At 42.2% G+C, this 16,034-nt stretch overlaps 1 protein-coding gene and 1 long non-coding RNA gene across 5 annotated transcripts in view; one reads left to right on the top strand and one right to left on the bottom strand.

Annotated features, from left to right (window-relative positions):
* LOC132404048 (uncharacterized) overlaps window positions 1-16,034 on the bottom strand; it is a 267,886-nt gene that overhangs the window by 75,702 nt on the left and 176,150 nt on the right. The window lies entirely within an intron of this gene.
* Window positions 5,005-16,034, top strand: part of LOC132404052 (uncharacterized) — a 28,612-nt gene continuing 17,582 nt past the window's right edge. The window contains exons 1-2 of the long non-coding RNA XR_009515413.1: window positions 5,005-6,152; window positions 8,387-8,553. This is a non-coding gene — a long non-coding RNA (uncharacterized LOC132404052). The remainder of the gene's footprint in view (window positions 6,153-8,386; window positions 8,554-16,034) is intronic.

Here is a 16,034-nt window from a genome sequence, read left to right as displayed (position 1 = left end):
TAATCTACCCCTTTATTCTTTCTACCAAAGTACATGACTTCCCTGTACTGCAACCTATCTGACACTTCTTTGTCCATTCTCCTAAACAGTCCATATCATTCTGCAGATTCCCTGCCCCTCCACCAATCTTAGTACTGTCTATAAACTTGGCCACAAAGTCATAAATTCCTTCATCCAAATTATTGACATATATCATGAAAAGAGGCCATCTCAACAGCAACCCCTGTCGAGCACCACAAGACACCAGCAACCAACTAGAAAAGGACCCCCCTTATTCCCAATTTTACCTCTTGCCGGTCAGCCAAGTTTCTAACCATCCACTCTCCTATCAATGGGTTTACAAAGTAAACCCATTTCCCAGTACTCTTCCCTGTTGAGGCTTTAAAAAGCACTAGTGAGGCCTCACATGGAATACTGAGAGCAGTTTTGGGCCCCTTATCTGAGAAAGAATGAGGTGGCACTGGAGAAGGTTCAAAGGAGGTTCACAAAAATGATTGTAGGATTGAATGGCTTGTCAAATGAAAGGTGTTTGATGGTTCTCAGCCTGTATTTACCAGAATTCAGAAGAATGAGGGGTGACCTAATTGAAACCTATTGAATGGTGAAAGGCCTTGATAGAGTGGATGTGGAGAGGATGTTTCCTATAGTGGGAGAGTTGTGGACCAGAGGACACACCCCCTGAATAGAGGGGTGTCCTTTTAGAATAGAGATGAAGAGGAAGTCCTTTAGTTGTAATATGGTGAATCTGTGGAATTTGTTGCCACAGGCAGCTGCGGAGGCCAAGTCTTTATGTAAATTTATGGCAGAGGTTGATAGATTCCTGACTGGTTGGGGCATGAAGGGATACGGGGTGAAGGCAGGAGATTGGGGCTGAGAGGAAAAATGGATCAGCCACGATGAAATAATAGACCAGACTCGATGGGCCAAATGGCCTAATTCTGCTCCTATATCTTATGGCCTTATGGTAATCCATTCTCCCGACATTGCTTTCTATGCATGTTTAAACACTAGAGGCAATTAACAGTGGTCAACTAAACTACCAACCCATGTGTTTTTGTGATATGGGAAGAAACCATGGTACCTAGAGGAAACACACACAATCACAGGAAAAATGTGTGAACTCCATATACTTAGCGTCTGAAGCCAGAATTGAACTTGGCAGTGAATGCGTTGAGTAAATAGTTCAAAAAGCTGTACCACTATGCCACCTATTTTTATATGACCAATTCAGAGAAAGAATCACAAGCAAGATTTTCAATTAACACTTAAGAGCAGATTGTGAAAGGTGATGAGGTATGAAGATTTTTTTTGAGGAGTGTGATATTTGGAAAAACTGACTGTTTCAAGAGGAAATATAAAAGATAAAATATCAGGGTAACTAGATATGACAAAAGGATTATTCAGGTGTGGACAGGGAAATGCGAGAACAAGAGAAAGCTTCAAGATAAAAGGTGGATAATGTTTCCGAAGAACAAACACAATTTTAGTCATGAACAGGACATTGGGCTTGGAGCATAATTACAAGTTCAACCAAACGACATGATGTCAACACACACAAAATGCTGGAGGAACTCAGCAGGTCAGGCAGCAAGGTGTACAGGAGAGGAGATGTATTTAAATTGAGGGAATTGAGATTTTGCAATGGGAGTTGTATTTATTTATTTAGTAATACAGCACAGAGTAGGCCCTTCTGGCCCTTTTGAGCCACCCCTGCATTCCTGATTAGTCCTAAACTAATCACAGAATAATTTACAAAGAACAATTAACCTACCCGGTATGTCTTTGGACTGTGGGAGGAAACCAGAGGACACAAAAGAAACCCACGCATTCCACGGAGAGGAAGGACAGAAACTCCCTACAGAACTGAACTCCAAACTCTGCAACACCCCAAGCTGTAACAGTGTCGCACTAACCACTACACTACTGTGGCAGCAATGTAAGACAGCTTTAGTTTTAGTGTTGGTGTAGAAGTGAAGTGGATTATAGACAGTTCAAGAGAACATCTCTGTTCCTCATTACAAACTTTGAACAATCTCTGCAAACGTCCTCTTCAGGCCTTTTGATCATCCCCATGTCTAATAGCACTGTCCCCAAAAATATCTAGCATTAGAAGTCAGAACTTCAATTTAATTGGAGCCCAAAATACTATTGCAATCCTCTGAGGACACAGCATGATAGCAGATTTAGAATCAAATGAGTCAAGGGGAGGGCAGTCCTGAAGCAACGTCCCAGATTGAGAAGGCACTGCAAAGCACAGTTTCACTTACATTACAGACAGTTCAAGCAAATAATTCATAACATGATTGAAATCTTTGTTACTTATACCAACACCCTAATCTCATGTAAAATGCCATAGGTCTGAAATACAGAGCAAGAATCCATTGCTCACAATCTGACTACATTGCTTTTCAATGGTTATTTGCTACCATCAAATCCAAGACTGACCCCCACTCAACTGAAGCTGTATCATCTCAAGTGGAATAGATACAACTAGCATACACTTACTGGGCACTTTACTAGGCACCTATTAGGTACACCAAAATCTTCTGCTGCTGTAGCCCATTCAAGGTTTGACAAGCTGTGCATTCACATATGCTCTTCTGCACACCAGTGTCGCAAGGCATGGTCATTTAAGTTACTGTCACTTTCCTGTCAGCTTGAACCAACCTGGCCATCTTTCTCTGACCTCTCTCACTAAGAAGGCTTTTTCACTCACAGAACTGCCATTCACTAGATTTTTTTTTCATTTTTCACCCCATTCTCTGTAAACTCTAGAAACTGTTTTGCGTGAACATCCCAGGAGATCAGCAGTTTCTGAGATATTCAAACCACTTCATCTGGCACCAAAATGAATTCCACGATCAAGGTCACTTTGACTACATTTCTTTCTCATTCTAATGTCATAGTCTGAGCCTCTTGACTATGTTCCCCATGCTATAATGCATTGAATTGCTGCCACATGAGATATCTGCAGGAACCCAAGCAAGTATATGGGTATACCTAATAAAGTGGCCACTGAGTGTCACTGGTGGGAGCCAGCTTTGACAACCCAGAGTTATGCTTAAAACTACAGCAATAAATTAACTCTATTATTCGATGCTAACAAAATTGATGGGTGTTGGTTCAAAAATGTTACTCTGGTGTAGTAAAAGATGTTCTGCAGGTAACAGGGTTAAAACATGACAAGTTTGTGTTCTGTGTAACATGCTTGTACTGGACTGGATGAGTACTTGTACTGAGTGTGTACTTGTACTGGACTGAGACACATGTCGAAGGAGACTGCATTTAACTTGGATATGTGGAGGGAAGGAAGGGGGTGTGTCAAGTTCAAAAGGAAATGTATACTCCTTCAATGAAAGGGGTCTCGTCGAAACCTACCGAATGCTGAAAGGACTAGATAGAGTGGATTTGAAGAGGATGTTTCCTATGGTGGGGGTATCCAAAACTGGAGGGCAAAGCCTCAGAACTGAGGGCAACCTTTTAGAACTGAGGTAAGGAGGAATTTTTTTAGCCAGAGAGCAGTGAATCAGTGGAATGCTCTGACATAGACTGTGGCAGAGGCCAAGTCCGTGGGTATACTTAAGGCAGAAGTTGATAGTTTCCGACTGGTTAGGGCATCAGAGGATATGGCGAGAAGGCAGGCGTATGGGTTGAGTAGGATCCAGGATCAGCCATGATAGGCTGAATGGCCTAAATTTGCACCTATGTTTCATGGTCTTATGGTCAAATGCCCGAAAATGGAAGAGCTTACAAAAATTGGTGGATACATCCCAGTCTGTCACAGGTAAAGCCTTCCCAACCATTGAGCTAATCTACAAGGACTTCTGCCACAATTAAGCAGTATCCATCACCAAGGACCCCACCACCCAGGTTAAGGTCACTTCGCACTGCAGCCAACAGGAAGAAAGTACAGCAGCCTCAGGACTCACACCACCAGGTTTAGGAATAGTTACTACCCCTCAACCATCAGGATCTTGAACCAAAGGGGATAACTTCACTCGCCTATTATTAAAATGTTCCCACAACCTACGGTCTCACTTTCCAGGTCTTCTCATCTCATGTTCTTGATATTCATTGCTTATTTATTTATTATTATTATTATTTCTTTTTTTTTGTATTTGTTCAGTTTGTTGTCTTCTGCACACTGGCAGAACACCCAAGTTGGTGCGGTCTTTCATTGATTCTTATTGTGGTTATTATTCTATAGATTTATTGAGTATGTCAACAAGAAAATCAATGTCAGGGTTGTATACGGTGACATATATGTACTTTGATAATAAATTTACTTTGATCTTCCAAAGGTACACAAAAAGTGGTGAGGTTATGCTTCCCAGTGCAAGCCTGTGACCTCCAGAACTTTTACAAATGTATAATTCTTGAGCTGCAAATTTAACAACTGGGATACAGCACCATTACCAATTCCAAATCCCCCAAAATGCACCTTCACAAGCAGTCTGAGTTACAATCAGTGATGACAAAGCGGTTCCCAACAGGAAAATGATTCTCATTGTGCTCAATTACGATTTTTGAATCATGACTTGTTGCTACATGAAAGCAAATTAAATACAAATTTTTTCTAAACATTTTTCAACATGTGAAATATGTGCTGCTTGGGTACCCTGAAACATGAGTCACACTCAATTTATTACTAACTTAACCCTTTTCCTTTCAACGCACGGGGAGAAATGTTTAAAATCAAAAGCAATGCTTACAAGGTCTTGAATATCCGAACTGGTTGAGAGTGTGCTCCTCTTCCGCAAAGACTGAAACCTCTGTTGGCTTCGTACTGAAAACCTCCTGAAAGACTCCCGGCTCCTGGAGGCAAAGTGCCGGAAGGACGAAGTCCGTTTGAGAGGAGCCCTGCTAGAATGCTCCCCACTGCCACTCCGGTCCTGGCTCACGGCCGTGTTGACAAGGTTCAAGGCTTCTTGCAAAGACCGTCTCACTGTGCCCATCCATTGTGACATGTGACTCTGAGCCACTGTCAGCTTGTCTCCAAGATAATCCATTTACAAAGAGGGGGAAAAATGGGTGCAAAAATATACTTTTAAAAAAAGGGAAGAAAATAGGTGTTGTTCCTCTGTCAAGCCCAGTTCTTCCCTTTGCCACCAGCAGTTTGCTGCGAAACCTCACCGTCTCTTTGATTTGCTGCTGCCATTCCACTTTAATTTCAGCCCGGAGTAATGAGAGATTTCAGAAGTTCATGACAAGAATCTCGTTCCTCTTGTCAAACAAGCTCTAAAAGCCTTACAACAGGGCACCTAATAAGGCTCTGTAATTAATTCGTACGTCCCTTTCACAGGGAGAGCTGGCGGGCAGCGCTGCAGCCATAAATCTTTCTGCTTACAGAAATCCCAGGTAACAGGGACAGATAATAGGCCATTTTGTGCCCTTAAGATGCAAAAGCACGCGGTGCCCTTGTTCGGGCAAGGCAGGCAGGCAGGCAGCACGTATTTTCAGGTTGGTACTTCAACAGTCTTGTCAGCTGCAGATTACGGGTCCAAGCGAAGCAGCCGCACAGAAGGCAGTGCCGGCGGCAGAAGGTAGACAGCACAGGGAGTTACTGACTGCTCGCCGCTAACACGAGCACAACAGAGAACGAGAGAAATCCTCTGTGACATCAGACCTTCGGCAGAGGAATGGTGATCACAGCTCAGGAATGTGACAGGCGTTGATAAGTGCTGCAGAACTACAATCTGACAAACCTGTAGTCTCATTCAGTACAAGCCTCTCTCTACCCCTGCCTCTCCTCGCTCACACGATCTCCTGGATGGCGTGTCTCTTCCAGAATATCACAGTAAACACACCGAATGCTTAACGCACACTGGCCTCACTGAAGCAGACTGGCGTTTCCCTTCCCACAGATTATTTGCCATTCTTTATTAACTGAGAACAGGAGGGAAAGCACTTACTGCTAATCGAAGCAGATTTCTTTCCTTCTCCGTCTTCCTGTTTTTCCACCCTCCCCCTCCCCAGGAGACTTAACAATGAGCCATAGGTGAATAAACTGCAGAGGCCTGCCGGAGGAAGGATCTGGGTTGGGCCTCACTGAAGTAAATGCTGGTTGCTATAGGAACCGAAGCAAAGAATTTGATAGTTTGAACATGCCTTTGTGCCACAGGAGCCACCAGATTCAATGGAGCAGATTACAGGTAGGGTTTGGTCAGGAAAGAATTGTTTGGACTCTTTCCAGGGTCAAAGTAATCCCAGAAGAAATGTTTTTTTTAAATCTCTTTCTTTCTCCTTTCATCAGTGAATACCATATTAAATCCTTGCATCATCTGAGGGTTCATTATGCCACAAACTAGAATGGGAATTCAACCCCACATTATAACCAGCAGCATTGCACCATTTCAGGTCAGTCAACACCAAACCAACATTTCCCAAATGACTTGCTGTAGCCTTCCCAACCGGTTAAACTAAAATGCAAACAGAATGCTGGAAAAACTTGGCAGGTCAGTTAGCATCCGTGGAGGCAAAAGGTGTAAACTGCTGTTTCATTTTACAGCTTCTTCCCCTCGACCACCAGATTTCTGAATGGGCATTGAACCCATGAACATTATCTCACTACTTATTTAATACACACACACACATATATATACACACATACACACTGTAATTCTCATTATTATGTATTGCAATGTACTGCTGTAGCATAACAACAAATTTCATGACATACGCCAGTGATATTAAACCTGATTCTGATTCTACACCCTGCATCAGGAAGGAAGGGGAAGAGGAAAGATTGTCACTATATAGCAGAATGAAAGGAGATGGAAGAGAAGCTGGTAGGTGATAGGTGGAACAAGAAGGGGAGAAGAAGATGGATCCAGGCAGAGAGAGAGGATGGGAAAGGTAAGCCAATGAAGAAGAAAACAGGTGGGACTGGTGAGTGTGTGTGTTGGAGAACATTGAGACCTAAAACATTCATACAATTGGCTACCAAAACCGAATACAATGTAAAACCCTGCCATGACAATTTGGTTTTCATCAGTCTGCTACTAAGTTTAAAACAATTGGCATCTCTCATTGTACCAGTCTGAGTAGTTATTATTTCAGCAGTTTACCAACCACAATTCAGGCAGCTTAGGTTCACTGACAGGTAGGACCTGATAGGGCTCATGCCTCATAACGGTGGCACCAAAAACATCTTTACCTACAACAGTGTAGGAAATCCCAGGGACATGAGAAAGTTAGGTAGCTCTGTTACCAAGCAAAGAAGGAACAGTGAAATCAAACATTTTCCCCCAATGTCAAAAGCTACTCTCATAAAAATCCTTTCATAAAAAGCATCAGAATGGTACGCAGAGACTGTTCTCTAAGGAAAATGAAGTACATATTAAAAGTGGAAGCTTCCTTTAGTAACTCAATCTGGTTACATCCTGGCACTCTACACCCACTCAGCACTGGGTCAGCAACAGCAGTCTGCAAGATCTAAAAACAGGAACAGGCGATTGTGCGTGTTATTCATGCAGATATTTTTGCTCGCACACTGAAGCTACCTCTGAATGGAAAACATGGCAGAGAGCACCTTTAGACTCAGTTACAATAAAAACATGCTAATACCAGGAAAAGGGTCAGCAACAGAGATGCCTCACTCAGGATAGGGAATATCTAAAATAAAACTGTGATCATTTCAAAGCTTTTTCTAAAATTCTTTCATAATGGACTGTGGAACTACAGTATATGTGTGATTGGGGGCTAAGTTAGAAATTTGGTTTGCAAATGTACTGCCAGGTTACGTTGAACTCTAATAACAAAACCTATCCAAGCTAACAGTGGTGTCAAATAGGAAGTAAGTCTGAAGCTAGCAGCAATCCTAAATTCATTGAGTCAGAGGAAAATTCACCACCTATACAAACCATCACGGACGCCCATCACACAAGACATGCTCTCTTTTTTGCTGCTGGCATCAGGAAGAAGATACAGGAGACTTGGGACTTGCACCACCAGATTCAGGAACAGTTACTACCCCTCAGCCATCAGGCTTTTGAACCTAAGAGGATAACTTTACTCAAATTCACTTTCCCCATCATTGAAATGCTCCCACTACCAATGGATTCACTTTCAAGGACACTTCATTTGTCGTTCTCGATATTTATTGCTTACTTATTAATTTTTATTATTTCCTTGTACTTGTAGAGTTTGTTGTTTTCTGCACTCTGGCTGAGCACCCAAGTTGGGTGTTCTTTCATTGATTCTGTTACAGTTATTATTCTATAGATTTATTGAGTATGCCCACAAGAAAATGATTCTTAGTGTTGTAAATGTTGACATACATGTACTTTGAGAATAAATTTACTTTGAACTTTTGAACTTTGAATCTCCATGCATTTGCTGCAAAAAAATAAGCTATTGATTTACAAAAATATTTCTCATATTTTAGGATGGTGAGTTTCAAATTTCTATTCCATTCTCAACAAACACAGTGTAACAGCAATAAAAATGGAAAATGCTGAAAACACTCAACAAGTCAAGCAACATCTAAAGAGAGAAACAGAACCGGTGCTTCTGGTTTTGCCCTTTAGCAGATATGGAAATGTGAGAAAACAGGTTAGTCATTGTGAAGAGTCTTTGCCCAAAATGTTGACTGTTTATTCTTCTCCATAGATGCTGTCTAACTTGCTGAGTTCCTCCAGCAATCTGTGTGCATTGCTTCATTCTAAGTTGCTGAGAAGGTGGGCGGGGCGGGACGGAAGGCACAAAGGGCGAGTTCGGTGTTGCTGTGGTGATAAACTGTTGATTAAGTCATTTGTTTGATCAGAGCAGGTTTGAACTGAAAGGGAGAGGTGGGAGGATCTGAGTGAAAATCAAGTAATATTGGGGAAAGGGTGAAGGAGAGAATGGTTAAGAGGGGACAGAGGGGTATGAGGAATGAAGGGGAAGGTAAACTGATTGGAGGAAGAGGATTAGTACAGACAGAGCTGGGGAAGAGGAGCTAAGGAAGTGGGTATGTTGAATTGTAAAATTATAAAATCAATGTTGAAAGAGACAAATTCCCCACAAATGAAGCTCAACTCAGACAAAGCGTCACTGACAACCTGAGAACATCCAACCAACAGGAGTTGCAGTGCATCCACAGAGCTTATTCTGGCTTCAAGCTACTTATAGTTAGCACTTGAGAAAGGACTCAAGCACGAAAATGCATTTAAAACTATAAGACACAGGAGCAGAATTGGGCCATTTGGCCCATGGTGTCTGCTCTGCCATTTCATCATGGCTGATCCATTTCCCTCTCAACCCTATTCTCCTACCTCCTCCCCATAACCTTTCATGCTCTGACTAGTCAAGAACCCGTCAACCTCCGCCTTAAATGCACCCAGTGACCTAGCCTCCACAGCCATTTGTGGCAATGAATTACGCATTTTCACCATCCTCTGGCTAAAGAAATTCCTCCTCATCTAAATGGACGTCCCTCTATTCTGAGGCTGTGCCTCTGGTCCCAGACTTACCTACCAGAGAAGATATCCTCTTCACATCCACTCTGGTGATCCAGGAACTAACTGATCATAAAATCATAAGCTGTCTTGAACATCATCATATCACAAGTGGGGGGAAAAGAACAGATCAACAGGCATATGAAGGCTGACATCCAACAAGTACTCTTGCCCTGAAGAACAGATGGTTGGTGGGAAGAGCAATGGAAATCCAGCCAATTATTCATGATGTACAGATTCTTCAGCACAAACAATACCATCTATGGCCCCAGAACCTAGAACCACACTGCTGAGAGTGAAGAATGAAGAAGAATTCTTTAAGGATAAAGAGGCAGTCAGCAAACACCTCCTTAGACCCATCTGTTATTTTAGGTGAGTGGCTTAACTCCATCCCACGACAGACTATCTGCAAAGCCTCTGAGCTACAGCAGTCTGTCAGGAGGTTGGGCAGGGTACTTGGTAGCTGAGAACCAACAAACCTGCTGGAAGAGGCGACGTCTCTGGAGGAGTACATGGTTAAGAAGAATTTCTGATATGAACCCTGATTTCACCTCTCTTATCTCAGAAGAAGCAAGTATGCCAGGTCCCCAGACCTGGGCGGCATGGTAGCATAGTGGCCAGCAGAATGCTTTAACAGTAGAAATGAACTGGGTTCAATTCCCGCCACTGCCTGAAAGGAGTTTGTACTCCCTGACTGTGTGGGTTTCCTCCGGGTGCTCTGGTTTCCTCCCACAGTCCAAAGACGAAAAAGTTGGTAGGTTAATTGGTCATTGTAAATTGTCCTGTGATTAAGCTAGGGTTAAATTGGGGGTTGCTGGGTGAAGGGCTGGAAGGGCCTATTCCATGCTACATCTCAATAAATAAATAAACAAGACCATTAGATGTTGGAGCAGAATTTGGTTATTTGACACAGTGATCCACTGATTTATTATCTCTCCCAATCCCATTCTCCTGCCTTCTCCCTGTAATCTTTGACACCCTTACTAATCAAGCAGCTAGCAGCTTCCACTTTAAATAGACCCAATGATTTGGCCTCCACAGCCAAGACTATCAATAACATTGGCAAGGGTGACGAATCAAGTTGCTGCCTCCTACAGGGAAACTTTGACCCACTTTAACCGCCTCCTTCTAGAGCTTCTTCCAGAGTGATGGTGCAGACTCTGACCACGAAGATGTACCAGAGACGTGGCCTTTGTTAAAAAACACATCCACAGAAAGTATCCACAAAGAGTATCACTGACCACTGAAAGGGGCATTCATGTGTCCACCAGCTGAAGGGGATTATGAAGAAAGCTCCTCACATTTGGTTATCTTCTGATACTATCATCCCATGCCTGATACATAATCTGCAATCTGTGATATTAACCCCATGGGGTCCCACTGCCTTCCAAATCTTAATCCAGGCAAGAGTAAAAACAAACCGCATTGTCACACCAGCCCTCTTCTCAATCTTCCTGTCTGCTATACAGCTTATTATCTCCAAAAAACTACTTCCACTGGGATTGGAAATAATCCACAGAATGAATGGGAATCTCAGCTTTCATTGTCTTCACTCAGTACTCAGAGCCTGGGGCTTGGAACACACTACACAAAAGAATGCTTGAAGCTGGGTGGTTGACAAAATGCAGTAAGTACATATATGGCATCGAAGACTACGGACTGAATGCTGGGGAATGGAATTAATAGGAAGTGGGTGCACTGGTTAATATGGAGAAGTTGGGCTGAATAGCCTATTTTCGTGCCATGAGATTCTGTGATCACCAGAAGCTCAAAGATGACATATGTGTCATCACACGTACATGTGAGATTCTTTCACTGGATGGGTCATGCACTTAGTATCTGGAAGACAAAGGTCCTCTATCAGTAACCACAAGAGATTCTGTAGATCAGGGGTTCCCAACCTGTTTTATTCCATGGACCGATACCATTAAGGAAGAGGTCCATGGACACCAGGTTGGGAATCCCTGCTGCAGATGCTGGAAATCCAGGGTAACTCACAAAATACTGGAGGATTTCAGCAGATCTGGCAGTATATATGGAGGGAAGTAAAAAGTTGATATTTCAGGCCAAAACTATTCATCAGGACCCTTATTCATGAGTCTTGATGAAGGGTCTCGGCCTGAATCATCGATTCTTTATTACCATCCATAGATGATGCCTGACTGGCTGAACTCCTCTAGCATTTTGTGTAGTACTCAATTATGCTGAACCCATTGTGTGATATGGAAAACCCCTTCCCAAGATGCAGGGTCTAAAAAGCATGGATCTCTTTTCCAGCAAAAGTGGAAATTCCCATTTTAATTCAAATTCCCATTCCTATACCGACGTGTTGGTCCATGGCCTCCTCTTGCACCACGATAGGTGGAGGAGCAACACCTTATATTCTGTCTGGGTACCCTCCAACCTGAATATCGATTTCTCCTTCTGGCAAAAAAAATCCCTCTCCCTCCCTTCTTCTGCTATTCACCATTCTGGCCACGTACCTTTTCTCACGTGCCCTAGCATCTCCCCCGTGTCCCCTCCTCCTTCCCTTTCTCCAACTGTCCACTCTCCTCCCCTATCAGATTCCTTCCTCTCCAGCCCTTTGCCTTTCCTAACCACCTGGCCCCACCTATCACCTTTGAGCTATCCTCCTCCTCCCCACACTTCTTGTCAAGGTTTCTCCAGCATTTTGTAAAGGTTTAAATGAATAGGGCTTGCACTGGCATTCAAAAGTGTCAACTGAGTCTGCATCTCTTTAGGTCTTGAGTTCCACAGTTTAGGAGTACAGCGAATAAAAAGCTGACCTGCCAATTTTCTTTTGAGAGAGATTGTTTAAATTTATTTGTTTAACCCCCCCCCCCACCACGTTTTTGAAAGAATTCAGCAAGTTCCTAGCTAGCTAAGTAAATTGCAGGCTTTTACAATGTTAGCTTAGAACAGGGGTTCCCAACCTTTTTTTAAACCCAGTGGACCCCTGCCATTAACTGAGGGGTCTGTGGACCCCAGGTTAAGAATCACTAGCTGATAAGAAAGCTAGCCACCTGCCCACCCCCAAGAGAAAGTAAGTAGCATGTGTAATCCAAATGTTCACTTGAAACAACTCATTAATTTCCAGAATTACTTTTATTTTACATCTCCAGTGCATGTAATCTTTGCCTGCATCACCGTCTGGTATGTGGGGTGAGGGGGGTGGGGGGGTGGCGACTGTACATGATCAAAGCAAGCTGCAGGGAGTTGGAAAATTAGTCAGCTCCATCATCAGTATTAGCCTCGTATTATCCAAGACATCTTCAAAAGTGATGCCTCTGAAAAGTGGCTTCCAACATCAAGGACACTCACCACCCAGGACATAACCCTCTGCTCATCAGGAAGGAGGTACAGAACAGAAGCCTGAAGGCACACATTCAGCAATTCAGTAAAAGCTGCTTCACCTCTGCCATCCGATTTCTAAGTGAACCCATGAACACTACCTTTCTTAATTTAACTATTATATATATACATATATGCTGTCATTCATATTTTTCTATATTTATCATGTATTGTATTGTACTGCTGCTTCAAAGTTAACACAAATTTCATGACATATGCCAGTGATATTAAACCTGATTGATTCAGTTTAACTCCAACGCATGTCTTAATGTGTCAAAATCATCAAGCGTACAAATTCAGAGAAACACATGCAAAATGCTGAAGGACTGTTTATTCATTTCCATAGACGCTGCCTGACCTGCTGAGTTCCTCCAGCATTTTGTGTGTGTTGCTCTGGATTTTCTGCATCTGCTGAATCTCTTGGGTTTATAACTTCAGAGCAACTTTGAAGAATAAAACATAGCCTTCGGGACCCAGTTTCTCCTGAAATAATAATTGTTATGTCCAGAATTTAATTGGATCCCTTTTGTTACAATAAATGAACACACTTTCAGAATAAAGCACACTGAGGGATGAACTAATGCTGCCACCAAAATAAGGTTTTAGAAACCTATAGTGTCATGAAATGGGGATGAATATAAACCTGTTGTACCTCTAGGAAAATAGCATTCACTGTCACTAACAGAAAAATAAAGAACTGTCACACAGCTGTTCTCCAGTCAGCTCAAACTTCTCCCAAGATTGGCTGTTGAAAGTGTGATAGATTAAAATGTCCTTAAAGGTCAACATCTACCCAACGTGTCTAAATGGGGCACTGTAGTTCTCAATACTGAAATATTTCAGCTGGGTTATCAGAGAATTGCATCGAATGATGAAGGGGCAATTAATCATGACAGAAAGAGGACAAATCCGAGCACTTTACTCTGGACCAAGTAATCAGCAAGAATTGCACAGGTCCTTTCAGACAATCATATGGCACTGGGCAGGACTCGCTCATCAAAATTCAGTTCTGCAATCCTGGCTTCAGAAATTGCAATGTAGTCCAGAAAAATTACATACACTTTTACAGGTTCAATTCCCACCACAGTCTGTTAGAAGTTGATACATTCTCCCCCCAGTGACTGCATCAGTTTCCTCCTGGTTTAATAGAATAGAATGTTATTGTCACCACTCAAGACAACGATATTGCAAAACACATCCCACATTCCAAAGGCGTACAGTTAGGGTTAACGAGTTGTGGACAAACTACGTTGGTGCCAGAAACTACGTTGTGCTGTCCCCAATACAATCCTCGGACTGTGTTGGGCTTGGCACTTAATCATCCTTATTAACACATTATTTAAAAACTCACACGAACTGGATTTTGATGGATTTCTCTCTTCTGAAAGGACATTTGTTGAAGCAAGATATTACACTGCCAGACACCACAGCATCTAACTGCATGAATATTTAATGCAAAACTCAACCATAGTATAGAACCCCCTAAAATGCACAAAACTGCTTGCTCGATGCAACAGATGTTCACCAGACTTTGTGCTTCACTTATGCTTTCTTCCAGCTCTTTTGACTCCAGGAAGCAAACCATATCTTTCCTGCCTTTAATTCTTCTTGCTGACTTCCCAATTTCATTTACATATTCAATTTCTCAATAGTTTGAGATTTCAAAACAGTTTCCTCTTTTAAATTTAACCATAAGACAGAATTAGGCCATTCAGCCCATCAAATCTACTCTGCCATTTCCCTCTCAGCCCCAATCTCCCACTTTCTCCCCATATCTCTTCACGCCCTGATGAATCAAAAACCTATTAACCTCTGCCTTGTTGACCCAATGACCTGGCCTCCACAGCTGCCTGCCCTGAACATTCTTTGACAATTTCACTTGTCATCCACTGTTTAGTCTTACCAGTCTGATTGCTTAATATTTGTACCACTTTGCTGTGACTGGTTATCAATTGTAGACTCTGGTGAACGCTCCATATCCGGGTGTTAAGAATTTTATTTGCCTGTAGAGAACTTCACTATTTCTTTTTCTATTGGTTCTCCTTGACATTGATGCATTTTAACTTATTTTCGATTCATCCTCGTCATCCGCTCCTTTTGCTTGTGCCCTTCCTATATGCAAAGAACAAGTGACTGTAAATTAGGTGGAGTAAATTGATTTGATTTATTATTTACTTTTGAGATACAGCATGGAACAGGTACTTCTGGCCCAATGATCCACACCATCCAGCAACTTAATCCTATCCTAATCTCAGAACAATGTAAAATAACCTATTAACCCAATTGATACATCTTTGGACTGTGGAAGGAAACCGGAGCACCCGGAGGAAACCCACATGCTCAAAGGGAGAACATACAAACATCTTTCAGATGGCACCAGAATTGAAGTCCAAACTCTGACACCCCGAGCCGTAATCTGTCGTGCTATTCACTACACCACCACAGGTCGGTGATTCCGACTCTACTAGCCTGCATTTTAAATGCGTTTCACTACCATTTTGTTTATTTTCCTGTTTTATTTTCCTTACATAATCTTCTCTTGTCGCATTCTTAAACACTTAGAAATAGATTCTACACCACCCCCCCCCCCCAACGTTCTTATTGCAGGCTTTGTGTTTCGAGAAAAGTTTAACAGCTGAAAGTGAAATCTAACACAGTTAATTGGCTCCTTATAGCTCACTGTATATACATGAACATAGCCCTACAAAACCTGTTCTGCTACTTAATAAGTCCATGGTTAATCAGTAACCTTACTTCATGCACCTGCCCTATTCCAATTTTCAAAATGACTTAAGGTTAACAGAATCCACCCATCTTAGATTTAAAATTAACAAGTGACCTTACATTAATTTATGCCTTCTGAGCAGTTCCAAACAAACAAGCATTGACGTCAATTCACTCCTGAAAAGCCTGGCTCTAATTTTCATTCCGTACTTTTGGATCACCACACTTAATGGAAATAGAATAAAGACAAAGAATATATATCTGTTTGTCTGGATATGTCATATGCTCAAATCAAATCACTCCCTAACATTTAAAAATACATGACAAATAGCACCAGTGTCTATAATTTAACCCTGAAAAGGCTGGTATCGTTGCTAAATACCCCTCAATGGTCAGGTCTTTTCTAAGCAGCGGTATACAAAGTGGTTTACATTACTTCACTGGTGGTATAACAATGGCTGTTACGTCCACAACCTTGCACTTTAATGCCCTGAATATAAAGATCAGCATAGCCAGCATGGT

This window comes from Hypanus sabinus, chromosome 13, assembly GCF_030144855.1.
Source record: "Hypanus sabinus isolate sHypSab1 chromosome 13, sHypSab1.hap1, whole genome shotgun sequence".
In the NCBI taxonomy this organism is placed as follows: Eukaryota; Metazoa; Chordata; class Chondrichthyes; order Myliobatiformes; family Dasyatidae; genus Hypanus; species Hypanus sabinus.
This window is presented reverse-complemented; position numbering and strand designations above follow the sequence as displayed.